Source organism: Palaemon carinicauda, chromosome 32 (assembly GCF_036898095.1).
Source record: "Palaemon carinicauda isolate YSFRI2023 chromosome 32, ASM3689809v2, whole genome shotgun sequence".
Taxonomy (NCBI): domain Eukaryota; kingdom Metazoa; phylum Arthropoda; class Malacostraca; order Decapoda; family Palaemonidae; genus Palaemon; species Palaemon carinicauda.
The window spans coordinates 735724-750909 of NC_090756.1; the positions used below are offsets into that span (position 1 = coordinate 735724).

Here is a 15186-nt window from a genome sequence, read left to right on the forward strand (position 1 = left end):
GAACCAGGAACCTCATCATCTCTGCCTGACCAGGGTTGCCAGTTTGGCCTTTTTTCAGGCCAAAAAAAAAACCCTCATATTTGGCCTTTTTTAAAAAAAATTGGTTGGCTGGAAGTAATATGAAAAAATGCGGGTCCTAAATACTATATATTTGACCCTTTTCTACTAATGGGTTAGCCTAGCTTCTGTTGATTAGAAGTTTGCTTTTTCTCATTTAGAAAACCTGGCAACCCTGTCTGCCTCCCCAGTGTTGCCAGATATGGGAATTTATCCCTAGATGTGGGGATTTTGGGTATCCGATGGGGATATTCAGTATAAATTTCTATGAAGAGACAGAGATGATTAAACCTTTATATTGTTGCAATTAGTTTGCGTGCACTTATATGTAGTAGATTGGGTAATTTCTATACAGATTTAGTATATCCTACAGGATCAGAAGAAAATATGTCCGTGGACATGGGGATATTTAGGTTGTTTTGGGGATTTTTTATCGCGAGTTTTGGGGAGTTTTAGACGCCCCACTGGCAACACTGTGCCTCCCATCGGTCACACACATTACCCCATTGCAACAAAGAAGTAACACTGCCATATATATTTAACTCTGCCGTGCAACTCTTCTTTTTCCCATTACTGTGAAGGTAATATGCTATAACTTCATTGATATTCTAATATTTTAACAGTTGATGCGGTATTTTATGTGTGAGTAGCCTGATATGTATATTTTATAGCCTAGCCTTATATTTGTTTCGGGATTAGTCATTTCGGATTCATTGTAGTGTATTCATAACCGCGGGCTGACGTCATCGATGAGGTAACCGGTAGCGCGGGAATCAAGCGAAGTGAAAACAAACCAGAGCAATGGCTTACGATTACGTGAATTCTTTGGATGGAGCTGCTAAAACACGTTACAATATAAAGTTAAATGCTTCAGGTGAGTAATAAGATATAAAATACAACTATTCTAATTTCTAGCGACACTTGCAAGTTAAAAATGATGATAAACAATAATTATTTTGAACTGTTTACAGCACACAAGTGTGAGGTGTATTACTGCTTGCCTCATAAACCAATCGCCTTCTCTTGTCATTTCGCTCATACCTCTCAAGTTGTCGTTTGGCTTTGGCATAGCTGTCTTTCTTGAAAGGCAGTATGCATGGAATGTAGTCTGGGTGTTCTTTCTCAGTCATGTTGGGTTTACCTGTATTTTGGCAATTTAATATAAATTCATAATGAACACCAATAGACATACTGTTGGAACACCAACCACCAGAATGTTAAATTTTATGAAAATATGTTAAATTTCATAAATACTTGAGATAAAGTGTTCACTACAAATAACCCGACTATTTAGTGGGGACCTTTTGTGTCCATTTGGATTCATTTGCTGGCATGCTGCAAGCCACTTATCCCTCCTATCCGGGCTTCTGCTACGACTGGGGAACTTGTAAAAATGCAACATCTTTCCTTGCATCATATTGTGATTCTTGCAGTTGAAAATAACACATGATGAAGGCATAATGGCGAATAATTTAGCTTTAACAGACGACCGTTCATGCAGCACCACGTTAAAGTGTGGTTTGTTTTCACTGCGCCACGTGCGGGAAGTCACGTGACTGCTCAGTTACCCGGATGGCCCGCGGTTATCAAATCCTTGCCCTGTAATTCACTACAAAAATACCCTTAATATAATTAGAAAATGCAATAATGCAGAAAAAACCTAATGACGAAAACAAGATTTACAAATGACACTACTATTGTAATACCTAACCTCACTTTACCCACCCAAATCTTACCTACTGTTACCTTACCTATCCTTAATCTGGGAAAAGACTGTCTTTAATATGTAAGGTGATTATTATTAAAACTGACTTAAAATGTCCAAAGGCTAAAATGAAATTTTTGAAGACATTAAAAAATGTTAAATTTTGCCTTTTAATTTGTATTTCTAATTATATATTATTATTTTTAGTTAAATATATGAACCATATATATATTTCTTATTCATTATCTTGTTTTATATATAATTATCTATTTTTTTTTATATTTAATATTGGTTTAAATCCCCTATTCACTTCATATTCCATCCCAGATAAAATCATTTTTTGTATATGATACAATATTAGGACATTTTAACTCCCAAAATTATATGAATCTTATTAGATTAATAATTTTAATGACAAAAATTTTTAATCTTTATCTTAAATACTATAAATGAAACAAACTCCAATTTAGGCAGAGGGATATGGCGGTTAAAAGGTGGCGTAGCCCACCTGATAGGTAAATTTATAAGGATATGGCTAATAGGTTAGGTTAAGTTGTTATTTTTGTGTTTATTTCCTATTTAAAATGTGGTTTTTCAGTCATATCTTACTAAAAAGGGCTCTAATTTTTCAAACAGTATAAATATCAAAAAAATTTAATTTTTCCCTGTTTCCTTTCCTCACTGGGCTCTTTTTCCCTGTTGAAGCCCCTGGGCTTATGGCATTGTGCTTTTTCAACTAGGGTTGTAGCTTAGCCTTTAATAATAATAGTAATAATAATAATAACAATAAACCTCTTGGTTAATTATTCTTGGGTCGTATGTATGATAGCGGCCAGTGTAAGGAGGTTTGCAAGGGGTTGTTATCCTCCTCCCCTGTTAGGTAAGTAGGTAAGGACACGGCTCGTAGGTTAGGTTAGGTGGTGGAAGTTTGGGTTAGTTGGTATCCGTTTACTATAAACGCGGGAGGAACTGGCCGGTGATATGCAAAGGCCCCTTGTTCTTGATGTAATGTACGATTTAATTGAAGCACTTTTTTTTTATATTGTTAATAACGACAAGTTGAAATGTTAACGTGCGTGGTAATGGAAATCGGAAGCCGAGTCGGATGTTTTAACCGAGGCTGGAATGCAAAGCTATAACTCTCTCTCCCTTTTATTAAGTATGTATTCACCCCATTATTACCTCCGCCAACGAAGTTGGAAGGAGGTTATGTTTTACCCACTGGTTGTGTGTTTGTAATTTGTGTATGTATTTGTGAACAGCTTCCTGGCCACAATTTTAATTGTAGAGTAATGAAACTTTCAGGGATTAACTTATGTAAAAAGCTTGAAATGATTGAATTTTGGAAGGTCAAGGTCAAAGGTCAAGAAAATGTCCAATTCACGTAATCAGCCATAAAATTACGGAAAGCGTCCTCACGTATTTCTATTGGAACGCTCTGCGTTCTTGGCCTGTCAGCAGAATGAGCTGCAACCCATACTGAACCTACATCTGTTATCATACCATTACGCATAATTCTAGAGCGATATCCTCCCCAGGATAATTTCTTTCTAGAGAGTTATATATCTAATCCTCAGAATTATGAGGAAGACACTCTAGTGTTAGAGATTAGACCTTGGCCTCCATCTAATACTGGAAACAAGGTAGATAATTTTATCCACCCTTCTCGAAAGTTGTTCCTTCTACATCGCAGTATGTCAAGATGCCAGAAAACCCTAAACCAATCAATCAATCAATTTACCTCGCAACGTTGCGTGTCACAAGTTTTCAAATACCAGTGGACTAGTTCCCCTGTGACATCTTATGCTTAGCATAGACACAGACCAAATGAGAACTTCAGAATTGATTATTGCTCTGCCATCTAATTATGAACCGTGTCCCCAGAGATTATTAATATGAATATTGCAGATCTCCAGAAGGGAATAAGAGCACTAAGCTCATTCCCAAGCAAGAACCTACCCAATCAGTGTCCTGGCCTATACATTTCTCCAGGCCCTTGAAATCTCAAAGTGCCTGTTATGAGTTTTACAATCCCCTATTGAAGCAAGCTAAGGACACTTTAGCTTCTCTGAATAAACAAATTTTAGATGCAGAAAACTCCCTGAGGTCTAGTAGATGTCAAGACTAGCGTATATAGTTTATATCCTTGTTTCCCTTCCTCACTGGGCTATTTTCCCAGTTGGGGGCCAGGCTTCGGGCTTGAAGCATCTTGCATTTCAAACTAGTGTTGTAGCGTAACAAGTAATGATAATAATAATAATAATAATAATAATAATAATGATACTATATCCGCCTGCACTGTCCTGTATAGGTTTTACGTATCTACGGGAGCACATCCTAACCCTTTGCCTATTGACCGAGACGTGGCTGGCCTTTTACCGGGTACCCCCTAGAACTCTTAAACCCAAGGTAGTGGAAGACCATGGTACAGAGGGTATAGCACTACCCTAGACTAGAGAGCAATGGTTTGATTTTGTAGTGCCTTTCTCCTAGAAGAGCTGTTTACCATAGCTAAAGAGTCTCCTCTACCCTTACCAAGAGGAAAGTAGCCATTGTATATAAGCTGACAAAAGCAATCACTTTCAGGTATCCTATCCTACACCTTGATTACTCACCCATATCCACATTTTGACAAACAGCACGACAGTATATTCGTACCATATGTAATAAGAGTTAAGTAATGACGCAGTCAGATAAGACAATGTCAGCAGTCCCCATAGGGCAGGGGGCCATCACAAGGAATCACATTTGTCTTCCCAGCCGTGAGTCGCTGTAGGTGGCATGTCTTCTCTTGTTTCATTTCCTCACTGGGCTACTTTCCCCATTGGGACCCCTGGGCTTATAGCATCTTGCTTTTCCAACTAGGGTTGTAGCTTGGCATTTAATAATAATAATAATAATAATAATAATAATAATAATAATAATATTCAACGGATAAAGAAAATTTTGCAGAACGTTGTAGGTAGATTTTAAAGGCAAATTTTTAAACAGTGCATACCGAGGTTAAAAAATGGATTTACCAGTTAAACAGCTTCTTTATCTGGTGCAGAACGGCAGGACTTTGAAGCTGCAGCAGCTATATGAGGAGCAGTGTCTTAATATGCAGTACCAGAGAACCTTTCGGAACCTGATGTCCGGAAGCATTGTGAAGAACTTGTCCAGTCTGGGGTAAAAGCTCAGGAGTTTATGCTTCACCAGTGTGCTTTTCTCTCTGGTAATTATGTCCTAAAAAAGAGGGAAGCTGTCACGGCAAACTTCACCCGATAAATGATGGCTACAGACACTGTAACACCAAGGAATGCCAGTGTTATAGACCACCCAACTTTTTCCACCTGCATAATGGCGGCAACATTAGAAAAATCTAGCCAGGCGTCGTTTTTAAAGAAAAGCAGCTGCATCATGTTTATCAGCTCCTCATACCATGCCTAGACCATCCCCAATGAAATAGGCTCCCCAGCATTGTCTGCTCCCTAAACCAGACCAGGCTCAACAATAGAAAAGACAGTCGGTTCCCTCAACCTCCTTTCGATGCAGAGGCTATCTCTCGATTATAAGGAACCTAGGATGTAGAGGTAACCATTAAGGATGGCAGGTCCCCCAGCTACCACCATTGGACAAGGCAGCAGGCTGACAGGGCAGAACCTTTGACGTTGGAAGTGCTCCGTTCAGGGTATTGCGTCCCGTTCATGGACTATCCCCTCTCTGATCAAGGCTTTGATGGGTTCCCGGAGAGACCTTCTCTTGCGAGAAGATGTGCTAAAGAGGACAGAGACGAATGCTATCAAGAAAGTCATAGAAGGATCTCTAGGTTTTTTGAGCAACCGTTTCCTAATGGAGAAACTGATGGTATGTTGGAGACCCGTCATAGATCTTTCCCGTTTGAACAGTTTCTTCTTACAGACCTTATTCAAGATGGAAACTCCAAGCACAGTTATCCAGGTAGTTCGTCTTAATGACTTCCTTTTGTCCATAGACCTACTGAACGTATACTTCCAGATCCAAGTCTACTTGGGGTCAATTAAGTGTTTCCTGTTCTCCTTTCAAGGAAAGCTTTACCATTTCAAAGAGCTGTGTTTTGGCATGTCAACAGCTCCATAGGTCTTCATTCTGGTCTCTTGGGCACACCCCATGGGAATCAGAGTCTTACATTAGCTGGACGAGTGACTGTTACTGGCGTACTCAAAGGCTCGACTGATCCTCATTGAGGTTCTCAAATTTTGCTGAGATCTGGGGATCAGGCTAAGTTATGGGGACTCAAGTCTTAAACAGCAGTGTCGTTATTGGTACCTTGGCAAGGACCTAGACTCGGTCGAAGCCAGAGTACAGTACTGTATTTTCATCCACAGACAGAATCCAGAGTAAAGATCTGGCTGTAATTTTAGTTATCTATAAAGGTTTTAAAGGTTATAGATGCAGTCTGAGCAAAGATCTGGCAGTAATTTTTGTCTTCTGGAAGTTTTGTAAATGCTATAGACGACTTCAACAAGTACTCACCTTTAACAGAAACTTCTTGTACATCTAGCTTCTCCAGTGAAGTTAGTGCTCTTCGGGAAAATGCATCTGCGATCAGTGCAGTGGGCGTTAAAGAGCCAGTTGTCCCAATCATCTGGCTCTTCATCTGCTCTATTGAGAATTCCACATGATGTAAATTTAGACCTTTCCTGTTGGATTAAAAAGAATAGTTGGCCATAAAATTTGTACAGGCCCATCCTTTAGACTTCTTCTAGTTCTCGGATGCTTCTCGCCAAAGGCTATCCATCTTCAAAGGGAAAAAAGTGTCAGGATTATGGACACCAGACAACAAGTTTGGTATAACTTACTTAGATATGAAAGCAGCATACTTAGTGTTACCCGATTTCCAGAATACCTTCAGGGTGGTGGAGGGTTTTCCACCACCGGTCACTAATTACTGGCTACTGCTGATACCTCGTTATGAGTTTTAACAGTCAAGTTCCAGCTGTGCTCGAATCAGTGTCCTATTAAATAACTCTGGTTTGGACGTTTAGGAAAATACGAATTAGTTTCAGGATTTATTTTTTATTTTCACTTTGTTTTTTCTCAAGTTTCTAATGACCATTGATGTTATGATGCCAAATAATTACCAATCATTCATTTATTCAAATAGACATAAATAGGGTCTTTTACTGATGTACTTTAATGATAATAATAATAATGATAATAATAATAATAATAATAATAATAATAATAATGATAATAAGAATGATATGGTAATAATACTAGTAAATATTAGAATTTTGAAAGTAATTCTGTCACTATTTCACCAAATACCTTATGACAATTATGTAAACTATACAGTACTGTATTTAAAGCAACTAGAAATGATTTATTACCAAAAGTGATGCAATTATTCCAAAATATTATCAGATATTGACTATTTCAGGCTCTTGATGCAGACGTCCGTTTTTGTACCCTGCAATACAAGAGAAGACATGCCACCTACAGCGACTCACGGCTGGGAAGACAAATGTGATTCCTTGTGATGGCCCCCTGCCCTATGGGGACTGCTGACATTGTCTTATCTGACTGCGTCATTACTTAACTCTTATTACATATGGTACGAATATACTGTCGTGCTGTTTGTCAAAATGTGGATATGGGTGAGTAATCAAGGTGTAGGATAGGATACCTGAAAGTGATTGCTTTTGTCAGCTTATATACAATGGCTACTTTCCTCTTGGTAAGGGTAAAGGAGACTCTTTAGCTATGGTAAACAGCTCTTCTAGGAGAAAGGCACTACAAAATCAAACCATTGCTCTCTAGTCTAGGGTAGTGCTATACCCTCTGTACCATGGTCTTCCACTACCTTGGGTTTAAGAGTTCTCCTGTCTTCGGTTAGATTTCTCTTGCTTGAGAGTACATTTAGGCACACTATTCTATCTATTACCTTTGACTGGCCAGACAGTACATTAGATCCTTCTCTCTAGTTACGGTTCACTTTCCCTCTGCCTACACATACACAGATTCTCCTCTGTCCTCATACACCTGACAACACTGAGATTACCAAACAATTCTTCTTCACCCAAGGGGTTAACTACTGTACTATTTGTTCCGTAACTGGAATACAAACCACGCTTTTTAAATATTTAATTGTTCCGTAACCGAAATACAAACCACGCTATTTACAAAGGGTTTACTTTTAGCGCAGCTGAAATGACGAGCCAATAGTTTTTAACGAGGGTTAATTACCCCGCGCTAGTTAGCGGGGGGTGGGGAAGGGTAGCTTGCTACCCCTCCCCCCTCCACACACCGGTGACTTGCTTCTCTTCACTTTTGGCTTGGCGGTGATCAGACGTGTCTGTTCATCGCCTTCGTGACAGCCTTTAATTTTCTTCTTTTTCTTTTCAGCTTGTGTGATTGGTTGGAAGTTGACCTTCAGTTATTTTCTTTTATTTAATATGCGGACATGCCCTGGAGTTGCCGGCCGTCCTTGTGGGACTTTCATGTCGGACGTGATCACGGATCCTCACACCCTCTGCCCTCAATGTCGGGGCCGACGGTGCGACCAGGATAACATGTGCCGTGAGTGCAGGGAGTGGTCTGCCTCCCAGTGGGAGAGGTTTGGCCGTCGGCGTAAGAAGAAGTCCAAGAGACACCGTTCTCCTCCGGGGTTAGCCTTGAAGGAGGAAGGTTCTCGGGACTCTTCTTCCGCCGCCCAAACCTCCTCCGAAGCTCCTCCTCGTCCGCCTCCTAAGGAGAGTCGTCCGAGTGGGAGCGCAGGCCCTTGTTCTGTTTCCCTACCTTCGGTGGGGGGAGAGGGCGTCGCCTCCCATAGCGAGGCGGTTCCCCCTCCTCCTCCGGGGGAGGTTATTGATAATAATACTGTATCCAGTGATGATCTGTTGCAGATTTGGTCGTCCCTGGGGCTTAAGGGCTTGCCCTCCAGGGTCGCTCTTATTGACCTTGTCTCGTTGGGGGCCGCTGTTAAACAGTCGCCGGTGATAGCGGAGGTAGACCCTCCGTCTATTGTCGACGTCGTGGTGACAGAGGCCTCCGACGTGGCTGGGCCTTCCGACGCAGGTGCTGTTGCTGGTGATGGTGCTCTAGGCTCTCCTCCTCCTTCCGTGCATCCTTCGAAGGGGGAAGTGAGTCCTTCGGTCTCGACTGCTGCCCAGCTTCCTTCTGAGGGAAGTGTTTTGAAGGAGACTCCCCTTCGGAGGACCGATGGTCCCGACGATCTCCCCCGAGGCCGCCTCCGCCGTAAGGCTCACCGCCCTCTACGCCACAAGGGCCTCCCTTCCCCTTACAGGGGGACTAAGAGGCGCCTTTTTGGATCTTCGTCCTCCGGGGGGGACTCTCCTCGTCAGCCTCAACCGACTGCTCCGCCCTCCTTGAACCTCTCTGCGGACCGCTCTCCATCTCCTGCCGGATCTTCGCCTTCTGGAGAACTCGTCACCCGACGGGCAACGGTCCCTTCGGGGCTAAGGGATTCTTCCCTTACGCGAGCAGGGCCAGCGCACAAGCGCTCTCCTGCTCGCCAGCGATCTCCTGCTCGCCAGCGATCTCCTGCTCGTCGACGATCTCCTGCTCGCCAAGACTCTCCTGCTCGCCGACGCTCACCTGCTCGTCGGCTCTCTCCTGAGGTTCGCCCCCCTCGCCAGCGCTCTCCTGCTCGTCAGCTCTCTTCCGAGCGTCAGCGCTCATTTGAGGACCATCGCCCTGCGGTCTCTGACCACCCTTTAGTTCCTGCTGAACTCCCTGCTCACCATCCACCTGGTCCTGTGGCTACGCAACATCGTGCTGCGCGTGTGTCAGAAACACATGTTCGCCAACGCGCCAGCGATCTTCCCGTTCCTGCTCGTGAACCTATCCTCTCACAGGACACGCGTCGACCTTCTGCTCGCCAGCGATCACCAGCTCGCCAGCGATCACCAGCTCGCCAGCGATCACCAGTTCGCCAGCGATCACCTTCACATGCTGCCCGCCATCGCACAAACCTGCATGATCGCCCGCTTACGCATGCTGCTCCTCATCGCAATACCCTGAACGATCGCCCTCCTGCGGATGCTGATCACCATCGCACCCTTTCTCGCGATCATTCACCTGCGCATGCTGCTCGCCATCGCACAACCCTGCACGATCGCCCGCTTACGCATGCTGCTCCTCATCGCAATACCCTGAACGATCGCCCTCCTGCGGATGCTGATCACCATCGCACCCTTTCACGCGATCATTCACCTCCGCATGCTGCTCGCCATCGCACAACCCTGCACGATCGCCCGCTTACGCATGCTGCTCCTCATCGCACAACCCTGAACGATCGCCTTCCTGCGGATGCTGATCACCATCGCACCCTTTCACGCGATCATTCACCTGCGCATGCTGCTCGCCATCGCACAACCCTGAACGATCGCCCGCTTACGCATGCTGCTCCTCATCGCGCAACCCTGAACGACCGCCCTCTTGCGCGCAATCATTCACCTTCACATGCTGCTCGCCATCGCTTACCATCACGTGGTCATTATCGCCAGCGATCTTCTTCACCTACGCGGCAGCACGATCCCTCGCCGTCGCGCCATCGCTTGCGTTCGTCACCTCGGACACGTGTTCATTTACCTGCCCACCCTCACGCCCACTCGCCTGCGCGCCCGCGTGATCGCTCGCCTGCGCGCCCGCGCGATCGCTCGCCTGCGCGCCCCGCGCGACCGCTCGCCTGCGCGCCCGCGCGACCGCTCGCCTGTGCGCCCGCGCGATCACCCGCGCAACCATTCGCCTTTGCGCGACCGTTCACCCTCGCGCGACCATAGTTCGCGGCGAATTCCACAGCCGGTGGTAGCAGCAGGGACGCGTGCTCCTAGACGGCACTCGGGATCACCTCCATCCAAGCACAGGTTGGTATTGCAGGACGAGGACAGGTCATTACAGCATTCTTCCCCACCTTCTTTTCAGGCAGGTACCATCGTGTCCACTCCAAAGGATCGCCCGATCCCTTTCACCTTAGCGAGGATTTCGGACTCTGTGTCCTTTGAGCAGCAGACTTGGTTTGGTCCGCTGGCACGGGCGTTAGTGAGGGTTATGAAACCAGCACTCGCCGGCCAGGGTAACAAACCAGCGGCTGTCTCTCCTACGCTGAAGAGAAAGAGAGGAGTGGACTTCGTGGTGACTTCCCCCAGGGCGAAGTTGGTTTCCAAGAGGTCAGTCTCGAGGGTCCCCTCTCCTGCACGAGTACTCTCTCCTTCTCCCGTGGACGAGGCCTTTCCGTCCTCAGGTGAGTCCAGTGGACCGGTAGTCTTCCCCCCGGCACCAGGGGGGGAGACTTCGCTTCAGGCAGGAGAATCGTCTCGTGAGGAAGGGGCCCCTCGAACCTCGTTGTTGGGATCCTGTATCCCTCCTAGGAGGGAGCCCAAGGATTCCAAGACCATCCCTAAATCCTCTGCAAGGATTCGACAGGAACCCATGACTACCCAGGGGAATGTCCACGTATCACCCCAGGAAGAGATTCCTGGGGCAGGAGACTTAGCTGCCAGCCCGCAGGGAGGAGAACAGCAAGAGTCCGAACATGCCTTCTGGCAGGTCCTAAGCCTGATAAGGCAACTTAACAGTCTTACGGATCCAGTCATCCCCCCCCCCGTGAAGGCAAAGACACAATTCTGGATGAAGTGTTCGACGTTCGGAAGGCCCCTAAGACCAGTGCAGCTCTGCCCTGGTCTCGGGGGCTGAAGAGTGCCAGAGCTAGGGCCAATGCTCAGCTCGCACTTCTTGCCTCCTCCAGTCGTTCCACTGCCGGGAACAAACTCATCCCTCCTCCTCGCCTTCAGCAGAGGAGGTATTTCGAGATCCTGGGTGAGCACAACCTCGCTCTTCCGCTCCATCACTCTGTGGAGGAGCTGGCGAAGGGAGTTCCCTTGGAGAAACTCTCTGCCCGGCAGGTGTCGTTCTCGGCGGCAGAGATCCTTAACCACGAGAAGGTCGCTAAGTGTGCCATGCAGGCCACTTCGTGGCTGGACTTCTGGTTAGGATCTCTGGGCATCCTATTGCGATCTGAGGACTTGTCCAAGGAGACCAATAGGAAGGCCCTAGAGACCTTCTTGTTCTCGGGCACCCGCTCCATCGAGTTCTTGGCGCACCAGGTTACCACCCTGTGGGCCAACTCGGTGTTGAAGCGTCGCGATGCTGTGTCCGAGAGATTCCATCCGAAGGTCCCCGCCGTAGATGTGTGTAGGCTCCGACATGCCTCCCTCCTGGGGGAGAGCCTGTTTGAGCCTCAAGACTTGGAGCGAACGGCTGAGAGGTGGAGGAAATCCAGCACGGACTCCCTCCTCCACAGGGCCCTTACAACTCGGCCCTATAAGCCTCCAGCCCCGCCACAACAGCAGCAACAGCCTCGTAAGGCTCCAAAACAGGCACCGGCAGCTAAGAAAGTGGTGTCTAAGCCCCAGCCCTTTCCAGCCAAGGTCAAGAGGGGTGGTAAGTCCTCCAGGGGAGGCAAGACTTCTAGGGGTGGCGGCCGCGGCCGCAAGCCCTAGGGGTGGCAGTCCCCCTGCGTGTCCACCTGTGGGGGGATGCCTTCAGCGTTGCGTCCGCAGGTGGCAACATCTCGGGGCCGATGCTTGGACGATCTCGGTGATCGGCCAAGGTTATCGCGTCCCGTTCACGTCATCTCAACCTCCCCTGACAGCGAATCCCGTGTCGTTGAGCTCCTATGCCATGGGATCGGCAAAGGGGCTGGCCCTTCAGGCCGAAGTCAAGACCATGTTCGAGAAGGGTGCTCTCCAGGAGGTCGTGGACGGCTCTCCAGGCTTCTTCAGTCGACTCTTTCTTGTAAAGAAGGCTACTGGAGACTGGAGACCCGTCATCGATCTCTCGGCTCTGAACAGGTTTGTCAAACAAACCCGGTTCAGCATGGGGACAGCAGATACGGTCAGACTTGCGGTGAGACCACAAGACTTCATGTGTACACTGGATCTAAAGGATGCGTACTTCCAGATCCCAATCCATCCGTCTTCCAGGAAGTACCTGAGATTCTGCCTAGACAACAAGATCTACCAGTTCAAGGTGCTGTGTTTCGGTCTCTCCACAGCTCCTCAGGTGTTCACCAGAGTGTTCACCCTGATTTCGACTTGGGCGCACAGGAACGGCATTCGTCTCCTTCGTTACCTAGACGATTGGCTGATCCTAGCAGACTCGGAGTCGACCCTTCTTCGACACCGAGACAGGCTTCTAGATCTTTGCCAGGATCTGGGGATCGTGGTAAACCTCGAGAAGTCCTCTCTGCAGCCGTCCCAACGACTGGTTTATCTAGGCATGCTAATAGACACCAATCTCCACAAAGCCTTTCCATCAGACGACCGGATAGCAAGGCTGAGGAGGGTGGCGGAACCTTTCCTCAGGCGAAAAGAACTCCCCGCCCAATCGTGGTTGCGTCTCTTGGGCCACCTATCCTCCCTGGCCCGTCTGGTTCCAAACAGCCGCCTCAGGATGAGATCCCTTCAATGGCGGCTCAAGTCCCGGTGGAATCAAGGATCCGATTCCCCGGACACTCTGATCCCAATGGGGTCTCTGGAACAGACGGACTTGCGGTGGTGGCTGGCCGACGAGAACCTGCGAAAGGGAGTGAGTCTTCTCGTCCTTCCCCCGGAATTGACTCTGTTTTCGGACGCGTCAAAAGAAGGGTGGGGGGCGCACGTTCTGAACCAGAGGGCCTCGGGCCTTTGGTCAGAATCAGAAAAGTGCCTACACATCAACCTGCTAGAATTGAAGGCCGTCTTTCTGGCCCTTCAACAGTTCCAACGGTTCCTGGCGGGTCACTCCGTGGTGGTGATGAGCGACAACACCACGGTAGTGGCTTATATCAACAAGCAGGGAGGCACTTTTTCGCAACAGCTATCCCATCTTGCAGTAGAGACTCTGAGGTGGACCGAAACCCACTCGATAACACTATCAGCTCGCTTCATTCCTGGCAAGAGGAATGTGCTCGCCGACAGTCTGAGCAGGGCTTCGCAGATAGTGAGTACCGAGTGGTCTTTGGATCCTCAGATAGCCAACAAAGTCCTGACTTTGTGGGGTTCCCCGACGGTGGACTTGTTCGCGACAGCCTTGAACTTCAAGCTGCCCCTGTACTGCTCACCAGTCCCGGACCCCAAGGCACTCTGGCAAGATGCTTTCCAGCAACGGTGGGACAACATCGACGTGTACGCCTTCCCACCATTCTGTCTGATGAGAAGGGTGCTCAACAGGACCAGACTATCGGTCAACTGTTCCATGACTCTAGTAGCTCCGCTATGGCATCACGCGGAATGGTGTCCGGACCTTCTGCAACTCCTGACGGAACTCCCAAGGGAGCTTCCTCCACGACACGAGCTTCTCAGACAACCCCACTCCGGTGTCCCTCACAGGGCCGTAGCCTCGCTTCGGCTTCACGCCTGGAGACTATCCAGCGTCTCCTCGCGGAGAGAGGCTTTTCGCAACAGGTTGCGGAGAGAATGTCTCGGCACCTGCGAAGGTCCTCTGAGGGAGTCTACCAAGCGAAGTGGAGAGTCTTTTGTGGTTGGTGTCGTGGAAGGGGTATCTCTCCACTCGATGCCACTATTCCAGCAATAGCGGACTTCCTTGTGTATCTGCGAGAAGAAATGCGCCTTTCTGTCTCGGCAGTGAAAGGCTATCGCTCAGCCTTAAGCTTGGCCTTCAGATTGAAGGGCGTGGATATTTCTTCATCGCTAGAACTCTCTTTACTCATACGTAGCTATGAGCTTACCTGCCCCCAGTCGGAAGTGAGACCCCCTCCTTGGAACGTGGTTCGAGTTCTCAGGTCTCTCAAGAGACCTCCCTTCAAGCCATTACGCCAGGCCTCCGATCGCCACCTGTCTTGGAAGACGGCTTTCCTACTCGCCTTGGCCTCGGCCAAGCGAGTTAGTGAACTTCATGGTCTCTCGTACGACATCGCCCATTCAAGGGGATGGGGGGAGGTAACGTTCAGGTTCGTCCCTGAGTTTGTGGCCAAGACTCAGAATCCTGGAGTGCCGGATCCTCGGTTCGACTCTTTCAGGATCGCGAGTCTCCGTTCTGTAACAAACGACCCAGACCAGCTGCTACTATGCCCAGTGAGGTGTCTGAGGTACTACTTGAAGAGAACGGCTGCAGTCCGTCCTCATGTGCGAGCTTTGTTTGTGAGCACAGGCAGGACAAAGAGGAGGGTCACAAGGAACACCATCTCTGCTTGGATTCGAAGGGTTATCCACCATGCCCTGAATCCTGACCCTCCTCCGTCACGTCGCCCTCGGGCCCACGATGTCAGGGGTATTGCTACATCCCTGGCCTTCAAGAGAAACTTCTCTGTGACGCAGGTACTTCAAGCGGGGGTCTGGAAGCGTCAAACGACCTTCACAGCCCACTACCTGCAAGACGTGACCCACAGGAGCCTCGATACGTTCTCTATCGGCCCTGTGGTGGCTGCACAACAGCTGGTC

At 48.0% G+C, this 15186-nt stretch overlaps 1 long non-coding RNA gene across 2 annotated transcripts in view; it reads left to right on the forward strand.

Moving 5' to 3' along the window:
- The first annotated feature begins 554 nt into the window (after positions 1-554).
- The window catches only part of LOC137625691 (uncharacterized), a 65103-nt gene continuing 50471 nt past the window's right edge, over positions 555-15186 (forward strand). Inside the window, exons 1-2 of one of the 2 annotated variants that reach the window (XR_011040866.1) lie at positions 555-638; positions 7164-7380. This is a non-coding gene — a long non-coding RNA (uncharacterized lncRNA). Of the gene's footprint in view, positions 700-7163; positions 7381-15186 lie in introns of both variants that reach the window. The other variant, XR_011040867.1, reaches the window with a different exon arrangement.